This window comes from Lontra canadensis, unplaced genomic scaffold (assembly GCF_010015895.1).
Source record: "Lontra canadensis isolate GAN:19392208 unplaced genomic scaffold, GSC_riverotter_1.0 scaffold38, whole genome shotgun sequence".
NCBI lineage: Eukaryota > Metazoa > Chordata > Mammalia > Carnivora > Mustelidae > Lontra > Lontra canadensis.
The window spans coordinates 960,723-978,813 of record NW_022631032.1 but is presented as its reverse complement, the minus strand read 5'-3'; the positions used below and the strand labels follow the sequence as shown (position 1 = coordinate 978,813).

At 41.2% G+C, this 18,091-nt stretch overlaps 1 protein-coding gene across 4 annotated transcripts in view; it reads left to right on the top strand.

Moving 5' to 3' along the window:
- The first annotated feature begins 895 nt into the window (after positions 1-895).
- The window catches only part of ATP13A3 (ATPase 13A3), an 88,868-nt gene continuing 71,672 nt past the window's right edge, over positions 896-18,091 (top strand). For 3 of the 4 annotated variants that reach the window (XM_032869276.1, XM_032869279.1, XM_032869275.1), the window contains exons 1-2: positions 896-1,063; positions 1,825-1,868. The gene's annotated coding sequence lies outside the window, so the exon portion shown is untranslated. The remainder of the gene's footprint in view (positions 1,064-1,824; positions 1,869-18,091) is intronic. The other variant, XM_032869278.1, reaches the window with a different exon arrangement.

The window sequence follows — 18,091 nt, the reverse complement described above, 5'->3', positions numbered from 1 at the left end:
CCGGAGGCAGTGGGGTGGGCGCATAGGAGCTTTCTCCTGCGTAGGGTTTCCAATCCTCCGCCGGAGGCCCTGTGCGCTGGGCTGGTTGTCGAAGGCGAATTACAGTTTTTTGTTTGTTTTTGGAAGGGGGTGGTGGCGCTCTTAAGGAATAAAGAAGACCTGGAGTAGAACCAGGGTCTGGTTTTCTCTCCGTTGTAGCACAAGTTTCCACCTTGACCTTGACTCTGGGCAAGTCTATTCTAGGTCCCTCGCTGGTCCTCAGTTTCCCTGTTCATTAAATGGGGATCTGTACTATGATCTTGTTTTTGCACGGCCAGGGTGGCAATTTCCACCTCCTCCAGGACAAAAAACCCCTCCTCCGCTGGTAACCTCGCCTCCTCAGGACGTAGCTCTTTTGAAAGGTCCTCTTTACCCCCTTCTTCCCTTCGCGGGTCTAGGGGCCTAAAGGCGAGGTGGGCAGGGCCTACCCAATGGCCCCGCCCGTCTCCTCTGGCTCCGCCCCACTACGTCCCCTCTGCGCCCCTCCGCGCTCGGCGCTGGGATGAGGCAACCACGTGACCTCACATCCGGGCGCGGGAGTCCCGAGCTTGCCGCGCGCTCCCCCGCCCGCCCGCTCTCCCCGCAGCGTGATCTGGGCGCCACGGCGGAGGGGAGGGGGGTTCGCTTCGTCGCTGGCGGCTGGAGGCCGTTTCGGAGTGCAGACCGCCCCCCTCCCCTACCCGCCTACCCCCGTCACCGTCCCTTGTTCTCGCTCTGTCCGGCTGCAAGCAGCCGCCGCCGCGGGCGCCGAGGAGGAGAACGCGGACACCCCTGTGCCCGGCTCAGCCAGGGCCTGGCCGCGGCGCCGCCCTCCCCTTACCCCGAGCTGCAGCGCGCGGTGGCGGCGGCGGCGGCGGCGCCTCGAATCCGAGCGACCCGCGGCCGCCGGCGCCCGCCGAGGGCGATGGGGCTGGGCTGAGGCGAGGCGACGGCGGCGACAGCAGCGGGCCCGGGCCCCGGCCCCCCGCGGTCCCTCGGCTGCTCCGGCCCAGAGGCCGCCGAGGAGACGGCGCAGCGGCGGCGGGTGAGTGGTCGGGCTTTTCCGGGACGCCGGGGGCAGGGTGAGCGGGGCGCGGAGTAGGTGGGTGGTGGTGGTGGTGATGGTGATGGCGGGGTGTTGAAAGAGAAGAAGGGTGTTGTCGGGTACCAGGTGAGCTTCTGCTGGGCTCCTTGGTCCAGAATCCCGCATCACTTCCCGGGGAAGATGAGTGGGATGGGGAGGGGAGCGCTGAGACCGCGGAATGTCTGCCTGGGACAGGTGAGGCGAGAAAAAGGGATACACGTTGTGGGTGTGAAGGCCTGGTTCGGACACGCTGCTTGCGTTGGGACTGGGAAGTAAGGATGGTGGTCCAGCCCTTTTAGAAAGTCTGGCAGATGGGTGGTCGAAGGGCAGGACGCTTGATGTGTTCTGCGGGTGCTGCCTGAAGGCATCTTGAGTTCGTCCTTAACGTCGGAGTAGTAACAGCTTCCTGCCATCACCGCATTTTATGGATGACTAAGTGAGGCCCAGAGAGGAAAAGTGACTTCTTAATTGGTTAAGGCCTCTCACTTTGACTCTGTAAGTGAAGACTAGAAAAACCCCGGGGTTCTCTCCATTACTTGCGTGGCCACTCTCTTTATGGCCTTTAATTCTCCCCATTGCCTTCACAGAGTTAGGTTTGGCAGTGTATCTTTTAGAGGGGTTGTGGCTGGGGGAATGGATTGGAGATTGACAACAACTCGATTCGGGGCTTCCCAATTTGGAAAGATTTTGTGACAGGTGTTTATCATTTCCTCTTCCCATAGATCTGACAGAAACATCCTTGGATCTTGGTGTCTGGACATAGGAGGTATGAGTCACTCACGTAATTCACTCCTTTTAATTGTCAGTGTCTTAAAGCTGTATTTAGTGGTTATATTAGTGCAAAATGAATGGGTATGGAGTCGTAAATCTAGAAACAGAAACCTATGTTTCCTACTTATGATTCTGAACTGTACAAGTAGAACACTTGTGTATGTAATGATTATTTTAGATCTATGAGTCAGGAAGTTAGAATTTTTTTAAAATCCAAGAAATGCAGGAATGTTAAAGATTATTGCAAAGTGAATACTGTGTTCTAAAGGCTTCGTCGCTAAAGTGAAGGTGTTTTGATTTCCTTATCTTTTAAGGGGTGATTTCATAGTTAAAAGTGCTCTGCCTTTTGTTAGATCTCAGCCTCCTTACCAAGGTACATATATTTTATGGCATTCTTTTCTCCGGAGGATTGTTGCTTTGCAGAATAGGCTGCAGATGCCAAAATAAATCTGTTCCGGTATTCCATTCTGGTTTAGCAACCCTTTTTAAAATGCAGATCAGTTCCTGGAAGTTCCAAATAGTAAGCCTATTATTAATTGTGATGCAACTTTACTTTTGCTACTATCCGTTTGCATTACTCGTTCTAGATCAGGGGAGCCTGAGATTGTTCAGTGAGATTTTTGAACTTTGTTAGAACAACAAAGCTTGTTTTTGCTCAGGGCATTGGGTAGGAAAAGTGATGACACTGGTTATCTCAGTTTATAAGTAGTATAGCTATAAATGAAAATACAAAGTTGCAATTTATTTTGAAAATACAGTTGACAGGCTTCAATTTGATGCAGTGTTCAAATTATGTAGTGAGAGGGCTGATTTCTTTGTCTAGGTCAACCAGAATACTTTACTTGGGGTATGCTTGGTTATTAAAATTTTAATTTGGTTTGATTTGAGATAAATATAATGAATTCTGGGCGCCTGGGTGGCTCAGCGGGTTAAAGCCTCTGCCTTTGGCTCAGGTCATGATCCCAGGGTCCTGGATCGAGCCCCACATCGGGCTCTCTGCTCGGCAGGGAGCATGCCTCTCTTCTCTCTGTGCCTGCCTCTCTGCCTACTTGTGATTTCTGTCTGTCAAATAAATAAATAAAATCTTTAAAAAAGAAATAAATTCCTACATAGGTAGGGGAATAGTTTTATAGTATTTAGAGCAAAGCTTTGTTAAGCCTGAATGTCTGAACATTATCTTCTGATGAGTTCTGTGTGGTTTTGCCTATTAGTTATTAGAGCTGAAATATTTCCGTTGGTTTAGTTAGCCCTTAACGGTTGTCTCATTTAGGTACATCAGTTTTCCACCTGTGCCGTATTCCAAATATGGATTCTTATGTGGGTAATAATTGTGTGTTGGTAGCTACAACATAATGTAATATAGAAAAAGCACGGACTTGGGAAATCAGACTGGAGTTTGATTTTTGACTTTCCGTAACTAGCTCTTTGACTAGGCTTTGAATTAAACACTTAACATGGATTATCTCATTTAAACTGTATTTTACAGATGAGGAAACTTGAGGTTCAGAGATGTTAAGTTACCCAGAGTCATAGACAGCTAACATGGTAAACCTAGAAATAGAAACAGCTTGTCACATGCAGTAACAGAGCTAGATTCGTGCTGTTTTCAGAGGCCCTTACATTGTAAGTTGCTTAACTTCCCTGATTATCATCATCTTCTAATTCTTTTTTTTTTTAATTTTTAAATTTTTTATTAACATATAATGTATTATTAGCCTCAGGGGTACAGGTCTGAATTGCCAGGTTTCTAATTCATTTTTATTGAAAACAAATATTAATACTTAGCTCAGAGAATTTTGAGGATTAGCTGAGAACTTACATTCTCCCTTTCCCTCTTTTATTCTCTATACTAAATTGAGCTCTGCTTATATAACATGGTGGTCTTGTAACCACTGTGAATATAAGGTTTTAAAAATGTGAGTACACTTTATTCCTACGATTAATAGCAGTCCTAGGAGTTGGGCCATGATCAGTGATATGGGGACATCCTGTGAAACTTTATTCTGTATTTTTTTTTCCCCAATGGTCCAGGTAATGGTGGAAGTAAGAACTTTATACTTGAATGACAGCATAATGGTTGTAATTACTAAAAATCTGGGAAGACAGAAATAGAATTTTAAAATGATCTTGATTACTTGGTTTGTCCAACGCTGGATTCTGTGCATTGGTATATTCGGTAACCTAAATTAACTATATATGTAATAAGTGGAAGACATTGTGAATGGAACACAAGTTGAATAGGAGTTAGCAGCTTAACACTTACTAAAGATAACACTCTTAAACCAGTTAATTGTGGTTAGGTAAAAGAAGATAGTCTGGTGCTTGACATCTAACATCAGCAGAAGGTTTGTTCCAGTGATGAAATGCATTCTGAATGTGCTGTATAGCTCTTCTAGTTAAATCTGCACCCCAGAGATAGCTGATGGGATTTAATCTTTGGTTTTGGGAGATAGTTTGTGTGAAATGAAGCTAACTGGATTATGGAGAGAATGAATCTGTAGTCACTAAAACCATGTTCTAATTATTAACCCATCTAACTAGTCCAGGAAACATGAGAGAGGCAAGGAAATAATTGTTAGAGAGCCTTACTTGAATTTTGTTGACTTCATTTTTTGAGATAGAGAAAGAAAAAGAGCATTGGAATTAAAGCACATCTTTTAAGATTTATGTAAAGAAGTAAAAGTTCTGGGTTTATTTAATTAGGGAAAAGTAGGTGGTATCTGTGGGGTAGAATGTCCTAGACTTAATGGTAACTAGTTATTATATAAGCCATGAGTTAAAAAAATTTGTTGATGGTGGGGTTATGGACATTGGGGAGGATATGTGATATGGTGAGTGCTGTGAAGTGTGTAAACCTGGCGACTCACAGACTTGTACCCCTGGGGCTAATAATACATTATATGTTTATAAAAAAATAAATAAAAAAACGTTAGTTATTAGTGGGGAGCCTGGGTGGCTCAGTTTGTTAGGTGTCCGACTCTTGATTTTGGTCAGGTTGTGATCTCAGGGTCATGAGATTGAGCCCTGTGTTGGGCCGTCTAATTAAAAAACAAAACAACCCACCAAAGATTTATATTAGTAAGATTAAAAATAGAGATGATGAAAAAAAATAGAGATGATGTGAAATGTCATGAATGAATGGTAATAAAAATTACTACTTTTGTAATCATTAGTTAAAAAAAGTCAGGAGGGGGAAGATGGAATGAAGGAAAGGGAAAGTTGATCAGATAGTCAAATGTCTGAGAACGAGGAAAGTTGAAGGTTTGGATTGCTGAAGAGTTTCCATGGGACAGTTCTCTCTCTCGAGAGTTCTCTCGAGAGAACGGTCCCATCAGAGGATCTGGTAACACCTTAGACCGAAAGACTCATAATGGGGTCTTTGTTAGGTCTAACTAGTAAAACATTAACTCAGATAGCAAACTACAAGACTGCCAAATTTAAAAAAGGAGTGTACTGCAGGGCATCTCCCCAGTGGAAGAGGCCATATAGATCTTTGGAAACAGAGCTCCACAGAGACCTGTTTCTTTGAGGGTATAGATGAAGATACATGTTTTACCTCTTCCTGTCACCCGAGACCACTGATACTAGTATGAACTGAGAATCCAATAAGAAGTACCCCCCTGTCTATTTGTGTATGTGTAGGGATTAAGTGAGTTGTAATCAGTCTCTTAATTGAAATTCCTCTCTTCGCTGACCTTCCTGCTTTTAAATGATCTATTGATACTCAGGTAAGAAAATGAATTTCTGAGAAAAGTGAGTTAACTATGTAGAATTTATGATTACATGATGTGGAACTTGATGATGTATGTAGATTTTCTCAGAAGCTTTAAATAAAAATATTAGAGGACGCCTGTGTGGCTCAGTTGGTGTTGCATGCAACTTTTGATCTTGGGGTTGTAAGTTTGAGCTCCACGTTGGGTGTAGAGATTACTTAAAATCTTGAAAAAAATAAAAATATTTGTATCTGTTTTGAGGTGGGTGGTATGAAAGTTCTACCTCTGATAGCAAGCTAGATTAATTGACTCCTCTATTTTATTTGGTTTTTACCTGTTTTCTTCACAAGAAATTTGTGAGTTGGATATTGAAATAATGAAGTGTGAGATTGAAAAACAATATGGTGGATCGTCACAGATAGGTGATAGACTAGTCTCTTCTTTTTACAGAAAAGGAAACGTGTGGAGAATAAGTGATAGCATACCAGTAAAGGACCTGATGTTAGACAGTGTTTTTCGGTAGGTTATTCTTTCCACTCTTGGCTTGCTTTTGTACTCTGGTAATGGCTCAACTCACTACTCACTGTTGTTGTTTTGTTTTTTTCCCCTACTGAGAACCAGTGTTAAAGATTGCTTTTGATTACGTGGCAGCCTTTTTTTTTTTTTAAAGATTTTATTTATTAGAGAGTATGAACAGGGGGAGGGACAGAGGGAGAGGAAGAAGCAGCAGGGATCCTGATTTGGAGCTCTGTGCCAGGACCCAAAATCATGACATGAGCCAAAGGCAGACACTTAACCGACTGAGCCACCCGGGTGCCCCACATGACAGACTTTTACTACATTTTTATTTTATTTTAAAATAAATCATGGAATAGTTCCCACATGTACCTAGTGTGCTTTCTTCTTCTTTTTAAAAAGATTTTATTTATTAATTTGAGAGAGAGAGTGATTGGGAGAGAGAGCATGAAGGCGGGGGTGGGGAGAGGGAGAGGGAGAAGCAGAAGCAGACTCCTTGCTAAGCAGGGAGCCCGATGTGAGGCTTGATCCTCTGACTATGGAACCATGACTGGAGCCAAAGGCATATGCTTAATCGACTGAGCCATCCATGTGCCCCAAGCATGCCTTCTAACAGCGTCCCTGTTGCTCTCCTTTTTCCCATTTGTGAAATAGGATGAATAATGCATTAGTTATTAACTTACTTTGATATACAAGACACATGTTTGGGTTCTTAATTCTTTGTAATTTAAAGAGCTGGGTAAAGTGAAATCATACCTTATATATGGGGGCTTCAGGCCTAAATTCTCATTTAAGGTAGAAATCCTGTATAGGCAAAATTACTGTTGAAAAGGTCCTTTAGGAAGATACCAGTTAGAAAACTGGTTCTTAACTGACATACTGTTTCAATTCCAACAGCCCGTTTTTCCTCCAGTTTTTAAAATAGGTTACTTTTTTGGTGAGGGGGATCATAATTAGCTATGCAAGATACCTTTTGACAAGTGAATGGGACTTAGACTGGCTGAGGAACAGCAAATTTATAGTCTTCATTGCATGTTCACTCTGGCACAAGGATGTAAAGGCAGGCATCCTGCCATCATTTAAAGTATTCTCTTGTTTTTCTTTTTTCGTGTAGCACAGATAATTGAATGGGAGTAGTTAAATGCATATATGATAAGAGTCCACAATGTGAATAATGGAGAAAGAAATTAGGTATCTATGAAAATCTATTATCTCCCCAGGGTTATACTGGGTATTTTACACCATACAAAGAACCTAGCATAATTAAAAGGCTAGGTAATAAAATTGGGGAGTATTGGGGGACCATTTGTACTTTGTGTAATTCTGGACTGATACTCAGCTATATTCAGTGTTAATATCTTCCTTACTGCTAGTAAAATCTGCATTATTTTAAAAGAAGTATAGGAGCACTTGGCTGGCTCATTTGCTAGAGCATGAGACTTGATGTTGGGGTTGTGAGTTTGAGCCCTACCTTGGGTGCAGAGTTTACTTGAAAGTAAGTGATAGATAGAACTGTATAAGTTGTTGATGTTTTTCATGAAATTTAAAGTATCTGAATCTTAACATTATTTTTGGAAAAGCATAGTAAAAACACCAGTTTAAAAAAAAAATGTAGGGGCACCTGGGTGGCTCAGTGGGTTAAGCCTCTGCCTTCGGCTCAGGTCGTGATCTCAGAGTCCTGGGATCCAGCCCTGCATTGGGCTCTCTGCTCAGCAAGGAGCCTGCTTCCCTCTCTCTCTCTGCTTACTTGTGATCTCTCTCTGTGTGTCAATTAAATAAATAAAAATCTTTAAAAAATAATAAAAAATAAAAATAAAAAAAATGTAATAGTGGCTAAAGATGTCTGGGGAATTGGCATGGTATAGTGGTTAAAATGTGGGCTTCAGAGCCATATACAAGTGACTTGGGTTCTAGCCTCATCACTAGCTCTGTAGTCGGGTTCAAGTCACTTAACCTTTTTTAGTTTCTTCATTTGACAAATGGAGGGAATAAAAGCTACCTTAGAGAATTGTGAGGATAAGAGGCTCAGTAAATGGTAATGTACTATTATTGGTTTAATAACATTTAATGTATTCAGAACAAGTATTGGGTGTGTGTGTGTGTGTGTGTGTGTGAGAGAGAGAGAGAGAGAGAGAGAGAGATGAGAATGTGTGGGGGTGGGATTGAGAATTGCTGCCTATTTTATTTTAACTAGAGCAGCAGGCAGTAATGACATAGTGTTGTACTCAGGCTTTTCATGGAAAGATATCATGATTTTGCATCTTTGGGAACAGCATCCTAAAAGGCTTAAGCTGTTAACCTCATGTATCTCTAATGTACATTTTATGTGTGTTTTTGTCTTTCCCTTTCTGTCTCTGGGTGTATCATTTCCCCCCATCCTCTGTGTTACTGTTATTGATTCTGTCTCTTCCTGGTCACATTATAAAATGTAAAAATATGTTAAATTAGGTTTATTTAATAGACTTTCATGTGTCTTATTTAAAAATAATGGTTAATAAAAATAAGTAAAAATAAAACAATAGAAAATACTTGTTAGTGAAATGTGTCTACATCTTTTCTTTAAAAGGAAGATTTGAAATTTTATTTTACTTCTCTGGCCTTTGGATTGATTGCTTTAAATGTGGGTCACCAGTTCTTCAAAGACCAAAGATTTTTCGTCCAGCTTTAGATTATGCCTTCTTTTTTTTTTTTTTTAAGATTTTATTTACTTGAGAGAGTGAGAGAGAGAGAGAGCGCGCGCATATGCATGAGTGAGTGTGCATACAAAGGGAGAGGGAGAAGCAGACTCCTTGCTGAGCAGAGAGCCTGACTGGACTGACGTGGGGCTCCATCCTGTAACTCTGGGATCATGACCTGGGCCTGAGGCAGAGGCTTAGCTTAACTGAACCTACGTGCCCCAGCACCCTAACTTCTTAAGCCATCAGTTTTCTAAGCTCATTTGTAATTTAGTTTTGGCTTTGATTTCCTCAAGTTTCTCTTAAATTTTTTTGCTTTACTGTTTCACCAAGCATAAGAGATGGAATCCTTATTTAATGCCAGTTGTAATAATGTGATTCAGTTTGCTAAGTTAAATGTAAGGTACTGCAGGCAAGTAGCCTGATTTTGTCTGGAGCGCTTAAATATTTGAAAGAATAGGGGCACCTGGGTGGCTCAGTCGGTTAAGCGTCTGCCTTCAGCTCAGGTCATGTTCCCAGGGTCCTGGGATTGAACCCTGCATCAGACTCACTGCTCATCGAGGATTCTGCTTCTCCCTCTGCCCTACCCGCACTGTCCCCCCACCCAGCTTGTGCGCATGCAAAAATAAATAAAATCTTTTAACCCAACAAATTCTGTTAAAATGGGTTTTTATTTCATGGATCTTTTTGATACGAAAATAGGCTTTTTATAGTTACTACCACTGCCTTAGAGTTCATTGATGAACAAGTTTTAACTAACCCACAGTTGTTTTCTGTTCAGTTTTTGGTGAGAAGAACAGAATAAAGTGCTTAATTTAGTTAGGTTCAGAAGCATCTTAATGTGTTCCACCCCCACACCCAAATCCTTTCTTACCTCCGATGCAGCCTATGGTGAATGGCGTTTCTTCATGTTCCCTTAAAACTTGTGGCAATTATCAATTATTGTGGTACATAAGAATTGTGATTTTTATAGGCAGGCAGGAAGGAAGGAAGCAGGCCTGGTTAGGGCCTCTTGGTTATGCCTTTAGGATTGCGTTGGCAAATTTAACTATTCAGTATTTTTTTTAGTTCCTGTATGTGCCAAGCACAGGGCTAGATGTTGGCTATGTATTGAAGACTGAGTTCTGGCATCTTGAAGGTAAACAGTCTAGCAGGTGAACACAGTGCTGCTGCACTGTACAAGTCCCGAAGACACCATTCATACTGTATTTGGAATATGGCCCTATGGTATGGGCTTTGGTCTTTCTCAGTTGAAAAAAATTCAGAATCTCCATCACATGCAAGTTAACCCATATCTTTATCATATCTTTATCATATCAGACAATCTGATCCTGTCCCGTGTTTTTAGCTCCATTTCTAGCTGTTCCCTAGAGACTACCCTGTGCTCTAGCGGGTTTAACTTGTATTCATGACATTTTCTAGGATTTCTCACCTTAGTACTTCTTCTTTTTTTTTTTTTTTTAAGTTTTTATTTTAATTCCAGTTAAGGAGCGCTTGGGTGGCTCAGTGGGTTGAGGCTCTGCCTTAGGCTCAGGTCATGATCTCAGGGTCTTGGGATCAAGCCCTGCATCGGGCTCCCTGCTCCCCTCTCTCTTTGTGTGCCTTTCTGCCTACTTGTGATCTCTCTCTCTGTCAAATAAATAAAAATCTTGAAAAAAAAATTCAGGTGTACGGTACAGCGATTCAACAATTCCATATATCATTTGGTGTTCCTCATGGCAGGTATACTCTTTCATGCCCATCAGCTGTTAAAACATCCTCCCAGCCCCCACCCCTCACCTCAGTACTTCTGCCTCTGGTAATTCCTCTGCTTGGATTCCATGCCTCTGTTATTTCCCCTCTTTTTACTGCCTCTTTGTCTGATGAATTTCCCACCTTTCAGGTCTTAGGTCAAGGGTTATAATCTCCAGCATTTAACATGGTATTTGGCACATGTAGATAGTTTTTTTTTTTTTTTTTAAGGTTTTATTTATTTAAGAGAGAGAGAGAGTGTGGGCATATGTGCACACAAACTGGGGGGAGAGGGATAGGGAGAAGCAGGCTCCCTGCTGAGCAGGGAGCCCAACATGGGGCTCGATCTCAGGACCCTGAAATCATGACCTGAGCCAAAGGCAGGTGCTTAACAGAGTGAGCCACCCAGGCTTCCCAGAGAGTGACTTCCTACAACATGACTTTCTATGAAATCAGAAACAGCGATAAGCCATAATAATTTTTGCTAAATGCTAGTTTAGTACTTACAGATTTATTCTGAATTGTTAGGACACTTGGGCAACATTGGCTTTTTTCCTAAATCAAGTAATGGTGTAGGTATATTTCAAGATACTGCCTGGCTGGGGTAAAGGCACTGTTTTAAGTTCATTGGAGAACACGTTAGTGAGACTTCTCTGTCCAAATAATGAGAAGTTGGTCATATATGGTCTCTCAGATGAACAGAGCTTTTCATTCCAAGAATGGGTGACCCAGAGGATGGCAGTAGCACTCGTTCTAGCTCTGTTTCTGCCTGTAGTGCCCATCGCTGCTGCTGTGCAGGAGTGGATGTAGTGGAGAGTGAGAACACTGAGGGAAGCCCAGTCAGGAATACTCCGAGACTTTTATATGGGGGGGGTGGTAGAACTATGATGCCCACTCTCCGCATCACCTCCCTAGTTTTTTTGTTTTGTTATTTGGAGATTTATCTTTTGTTTCTCAGCTTTGAGAAGTTATAACTTATTTATGTATTAATTTCTGAGCAGAATGACTGTTGAAGAAGGAGTTGATACTGAAGAACATAGTGTTGTAGATGGAGGTTTTGTGCCCGGTTACATGAAGTCACCAAGGGACCTAAGAGAGGGTATTGGGAGAGTTGGAAAAGGGCATTGGGTTGAGTGTGGCGCATGCCAAAGACAATATGTACTTGTTGTGAAATTTTAACCCAGAAAGCCAGGAAGGATTTTATCCTTTCCTCACACCCTTTGTCTTGCTCTGTTTCTTCATTCATTCTCCATTGCTTGGTACTGGCCTGGTTTTCAGCCTTTAAGGTTTTTAGTCTGTAAGTCCAACATTGTGAGACAGATGTTCTGATTCTTGCAAGGAGAGACAAAGGTGGGAGCTATCTTCTGCTGGAAGGTAGAAAAGACAGTCAAAGCATGGTGGAGAGCAAACTTGACCAGGGTCTAGAAGGACTTGTAAGAGCTCTGCAGCCACACTGTTAGGGAAAGGCATTCTTGGCAGAAGGAACAATGTATGTAAAGGAATGGAGTCAGGAAACGATAGCCCTTAGAGGAATTACAAATGTGTTGTATATAGATGGAATGTAAGGTTTGTTAGAGGTGAATGATAAACATTGGTGAAAGGCAGGTGGTGGTGACAACTAGGCAGGGCCACATTCTGGAGAGTATTACATGTCTATTTAGTTGTAACTTTGTCCTTGGAGCCCAGTTGGGCCTCTCTCCTACTCCTGCTTTACTTCTCTATGGTAGGGAAGCACATAGTATTGTGCATTGTCAGAGTTTTCAGTGTTTCGTTTTGTTTTTTAAGATTTTATTTATTTATTTGATGGGGGGTGGGAGAAAGAGCATGACCAGGGGAGAGAAGTGGAGGGAGAGGGAGAAGCAGACTCCCTACTGAGCAGAAAGCCCCGACTGGAACTCAATCCCAGGACCTGGAAATCACGACCTGAGCTGAAGTCAGATGCTCAACTGACTGAGCCATGCAGGTGCCCTAGACTTTTAAGTGTCTTGCTAGTAAGAGAGTTGTTCAGGTTTGCTTAATCCAGTATATTTCTTCAATTTGTATGAGCCGGGGATGCTTTTTCAATTTTTATTTTTATTTTTAAAGATTTTCTTTATTTATTTGACAGAGAGAGATCACAAGTAGACGGAGAGGCAGGCAGAGAGAGAGAGAGAGAAGCAGGCTCCCTGCTGAGCAGAGAGCCCGATGCGGGACTCGATCCTAGGACCCTGAGATCATGACCTGAACTGAAGGCAGCGGCTTAACCTACTGAGCCACCCAGGCGCCCCTCAATTTTTTTTTTTTTTTTTGGAGGGACTCTTGCCAGTTTGGGAAATGCTGCTGCAGACAATGGGAAGCTATTGAAATTTCAAGCAGAGAAATGATCATGTCTGGATTTTATGTTGATATGAATGAGGGAGACTAGAGAGGGCATCAGGACCTGAGTTGGGGGCAGTGCCAGTGGAGCTAGGCATGGGGGGGGTGGGTGTGAGAAAGGTAGAAATGATGACTAAGTACCTCCTTGTGGGGTAGGAAGGAGTCTGGGATGACTTCCAAAATCCTGGCATGGAATTTTAGCAAATCATATTCATTAAAGGAGTAGAAGGAATGGTTTGTGGTGGGGGGTGGGTTTGGAAGAAAGATAAAATGAATCTGTTGAATTTTAGTTGTATGTAAACATGTTCGGTTGATGTTTATATCTGTGGGTCTGGAGCTCTAGAGATTAGTGCTGACAACATTGATTGTCAGCTCTTGGCAGTTTTCACCGTAGATGGGTCAGTGGAGCCCCTCTTGGCCCTTTGTTTTGTTATAGAGAGAGAAGGCCAGAGAATATTAATAATTAAGTACTGGGCAGAGGATGTGGAGGCTTGGGAAATATTAATAATAAAGAAGTGGGCAGAGGAAGTAGAAACTTGGTTACCTGGCTGCCTGCCTTATGATCCAGGCTATTGTAGTATGCAGTATAATTTAGCGGAATTGTGGGAGGTGAAAGGTCATTTGTGGGCCATCTTGGGAACCTAGTCAGTATTTCAACTACATTTGACTATCAAATGAATTTTTGAAAAATAGACCCTTGAAAGATGGTACTGTCTGCATGTTAATTCCTTAATTTGTTGGTAAGGCATTTTGATATAAAGTCACCTCATGCTTGACTTTGTGGGAAAGTAAAAAATGCTAATTTTGATTAAATGAAGATTATTTTTTTCCTGTTTTTAAAAGAGGATATTGATTGAAAACTGGTAAGTAAAGTAGAAAAGCCCTGTAAAAGTGTTTTGTAAACTAAAAACCCCTGTATGAATGTCAGTTACTTTTGTTATGTTTGGTATAATACCCAAATGCATTGATTTTTTTTTTTTTTAAATCCTGGATAGTGGATTACAGAATGACCATAGGAAATGAGAGAGAAATTTCAGATTTCTGTGATGATTGTACCATGAGTAAGGCCATTATCCTCTTCAACAGTGATTTAAAGTGTGTTTTTGAAATATTTGTTGAATGCAGAGGTTAAGGGCTTTGCACTGTGTTTATATGCTGAGTCAGTGTGGGTAGGTTTCAGCTGGGGAAAAGGAATAAAGTGGAAAAAGATAAATTCACATAATTTTAAAAAGGTGATTGAAGTGCCTGTCAATTATACTTGTAAATTAGCAGGATTGTACTTTTTGTACAGAATAGCTTCCTAGTGATTTCGTGCTTCCTTTGTGGTCAGGTTCAGGCCTTCATCATGTCTGGAAAAATAAAATGTGAACCACAGTGTACAGATGACAGTACAGATGACAAGTATAACTAATTTTGCTTTCTTTCCAACACAATACAGTAATCCTGAAGTGAATCTTGCTGAGTTAATAAAGAAAAAATATTTTGGGTTTTGCTGTTAATAAGAAAAATGAAAATCTCTGGATTTCTGTGTGTACCTTCTTAACATATTACTTAAGACTTAGAATATAATTTTCTATAGGGTTTTCTTCCCGCTTTTTTGCCCCCCCTTTTGACTCTTCCCTACCCATCCCACCCCTTCTCCTCCAAGCCATTCCTCTGCACCTTGCTGCTCTGATTGGGTACCTATCTATGTACGCTATTATTTTTGTTTCAGAATGCAGCTGCAGTGTAATCTTTTTCAATACCTTTAATCAACAATTTCAGCTCAGCACTCTTCTACCAACAATGTACTTTGCTCAGCTGAAATAACACAGTACTGTGAAAAGTTGAGACTAACTTGAAGCAGTGCATGCAGTGACCACTGCATAATGATGGTCACTTGCCAGTAGCAAGTATAAGGTTTAATATAAACTTAATATAAACTATGTAAGCTATATCCTGGCTTCTGTGCAAACATGTGGATAATATGAGTCTTAGAATTGATGAATGTTGAAATTTTATTTATTATTTTTTAAAGTGAGCTCTACCACCCAGTGTGGGGCTTGAACATAAGACTCCCAAGATCAAGAGCCGTATACTCCAGGCATGCTCTGTCGACTGAGCCAGCCAGGTACCTGCCCCTGAATGTTTGAATTTTAATTTTACTATTATTATTATTTTTTTAATTTAAATTCATTTTAGGCGATACATCATTAGTTTTTGGTGTAGTGTTTAGTGATTCATTAGTTGGGTATAACACCCAGTGCTCATCACCTTATGTGCCCTCCTTAATGCCCATCAACCAGTTATCCCATCCCCTCCCAAATTTTAATTTTAAATTGCTGATTGAAGTGTCCAACAAGTTATTAGGGATTTGGATTAACAGTATTACATTTTAGGGATGCCTGGGTGGCTCAGTTGGTTGGGCCGCTGCCTTCGGCTCAGGTTGTGATCCCAGAGTCCTGGGATCTAGTCCCACATCGGGCTCCTTACTCAGCAGGGAGCCTGCTTCCCTCTCTGCCTCTGCCTGCCACTCTGCCTGCTTGTGCTCTCTCTTGCGCGCGCTCTCTCTCTCTCTCTCTGACAAATAAATAAATAAATAAATAAAATCTTCAAAAAAAGAAAAAAAACAGTATTACATTTTAGAAGAAATAATCACTAATTGGCATTACAATGGAAGAAACAATGCATTGCTTAACAGAAATGCTTATCTTCTAAATTTAAAAGTGTAGCTTTTATTTGGGCAGTTAAGCTCATGTACCAATTTGGGTTGTTTATACAAGCTGTTATTAGAACTCTAGATTTGTCAATTTCTTACTGTATTAAATTCCAAACACTTTCTTTAGTGCTTGCTTTAGAACTTGTTTCAGGGGCGCCTAGGTGGCTCAGTGGGTTAAGCCGCTGCCTTCGGCTCAGGTCATGATCTCAGGGTCCTGGGATCGAGTCCCGCATCGGGCTCTCTGCTCAGCAGGGAGCCTGCTTCCCTCTCTCTCTCTCTCTCTCTCTCTGCCTGCCTCTCCGTCTACTTGTGATCTCTCTCTGTCAAATAAATAAATAAAATCTTAAAAAAACAAAAACAAAAAAACTTGTTTCAGTTAGGTGTTTCTGCATGTAAGTATCCCTTTTACCCTCAAAGCACAAAACTCATGTACTCTATTTCATGAGTTTGAAGTTAATGAATGGTAACATGTTTATATATGTACATGTGACATGGATTTTTAATTGGGATTGTTGGATCAAAGTGTTGGAGTATTAAATTCTAATATACTGTCAGTTTTCCAAAAATGTAGTACAGATTCACTTTTTTTTTTCCCCCTTTCCTTTTCTTACGGAGGGAGCAGTGGGGGAGAGGGAGAGAATCTTAATGAGCAGGCTCCACACCCAGCACAGAGTCTAACATAGGGTTCAGTATTACGACTCTGAGATCATAACTTGAGCCTAAATCGAGAGTTGGACACTTAACCAACTAAACCACCCATATGCTCCCAGATTCACTTGTAACAGTGTATAAGGGTGCTCCTCCCCACCCCCAGTTTAATGAGCAAGTAGTAATTTTACCACATAATTTTATACTTCACCTCATCTTGTTCTCAGATAGGTTCATGTGCTCTTTAATTGTTACTGTTCTCCCTCCCTTGCTTCACAACATTATAAAATCCCTAAATTCTAGTTTTAGACAACTGTGAATTTGGGAGTAATCTTTGTAAAAGGCAATAATAACATACCTGCTTTCTCTCCTCTCTACCACCGTTATCATTTGTTTTGTGTTTTTGTCTTATTTTTCCATTGAGACACATGAAACAGAGGCTGTATTATTTAGCCAACCCCTCCTTTCCCAGATTAGTACCTCCAGTCATACTAAACAACAATAACAAAAATCTTGCAACTTCTCATAATCACTTTTGATCCACAGCTTTTCTGTTAAGGCTACTGAAAACTGTCAGCCCTTTTCCATACCAATGTTGGAACATCACCTAGTGGTGAAAGAGTGTAACAGCAAGATGCATGCAGAACCAATACTTACTGTAGGTCAAAACTTTCATAGTTGGAATGAATCATACAGCCTATTACAACTGCCTCATTTCAGTGGAGAAGAAATTGAAACCATGACAGGTGAAGGAACTTGCAAAATAGTTCATGTTGAATTGTCTTAAAAACAAGTTAAACCTTGACTCTTGAGTTGTGTGCTCTCTCTCTCTCTTTTTTTTTTTGTATTTTGGGGTAAAATTGTTTATCTCCTACAGTTCCTAATATAATAACGAACATGGCATATATACTTACTTAATGCTTATAGGTGGATTAATTTTTTAGATGGATTAATTTGATTAAATAATTTAGGGTTTGCTGCTATTTTATGGTGTGTGAATGGCTGCTACTTTTCCCTAGTGGAGCCAAAATTTGGAGGGGTTGTACAAAAATAAATATAATCACACCGTCACTTACTAGAAATGTACTTTTTTTTTTTAAAGATTTTATTTTTATTTATTGGACAGAGAGAGAGAGATCACAAGTAGGCAGAGGAGAGGCAGGCAGAGAGAGAGGAGGAAGCAGGCTCCCCGCTGAGCAGAGAGCCCGATGTGAGGCTCGATCCCAGGACCCTGGGATCATGACCTGAGCCGAAGGCAGAGGCTTAACCCACTGAGCCACCCAGGCGCCCCTAGAAATGTGCTTGTTAAGGGGGACTTCAAAATCACCACTTTATCTTGCCTGGGGTAAAGAGACCTAATTAAGAGAGATCCAAAGAATCTGGAGAATGGTTTGATAGATCACCATGAAGTGTTTTGCAGGTTCCTACAAGTTTCACACCCAAGGATGGCCAAGCACAGTAGAATTAGAAGTTATACATATGCTCAGCCTACCTTCTTTAACTATTTTAAAATATTAATATGTGTAGATGGTAAAAACATTCAGAAAACACTAAAGTCTCTCCCTTATTCTCACTCTGCAATACTGTCACCACTACTGGCCACTGTTTCCAATTTTTTTTTTGGTTTTTGATTATCTGGGGGGTTAGAAGCCAATTTTCTTTCTAGGCCTTTTTGATTCTCCCTGTTTTGAATATTCAGTCTGTAGGACTGGTCTTATCACAGTGATGTTATCTACTATTTCCTAATGCGGTATAGCACTTTTCATAATAGATAGTAAGATTTTGAAATCAGTTTAACAGTTATAACACTTTTGTAACTCTCAGTCCTTGAATATGAAGTTTTGAAAAGTTATGTACATGAGGAGGATTTAAGAGGAAATTT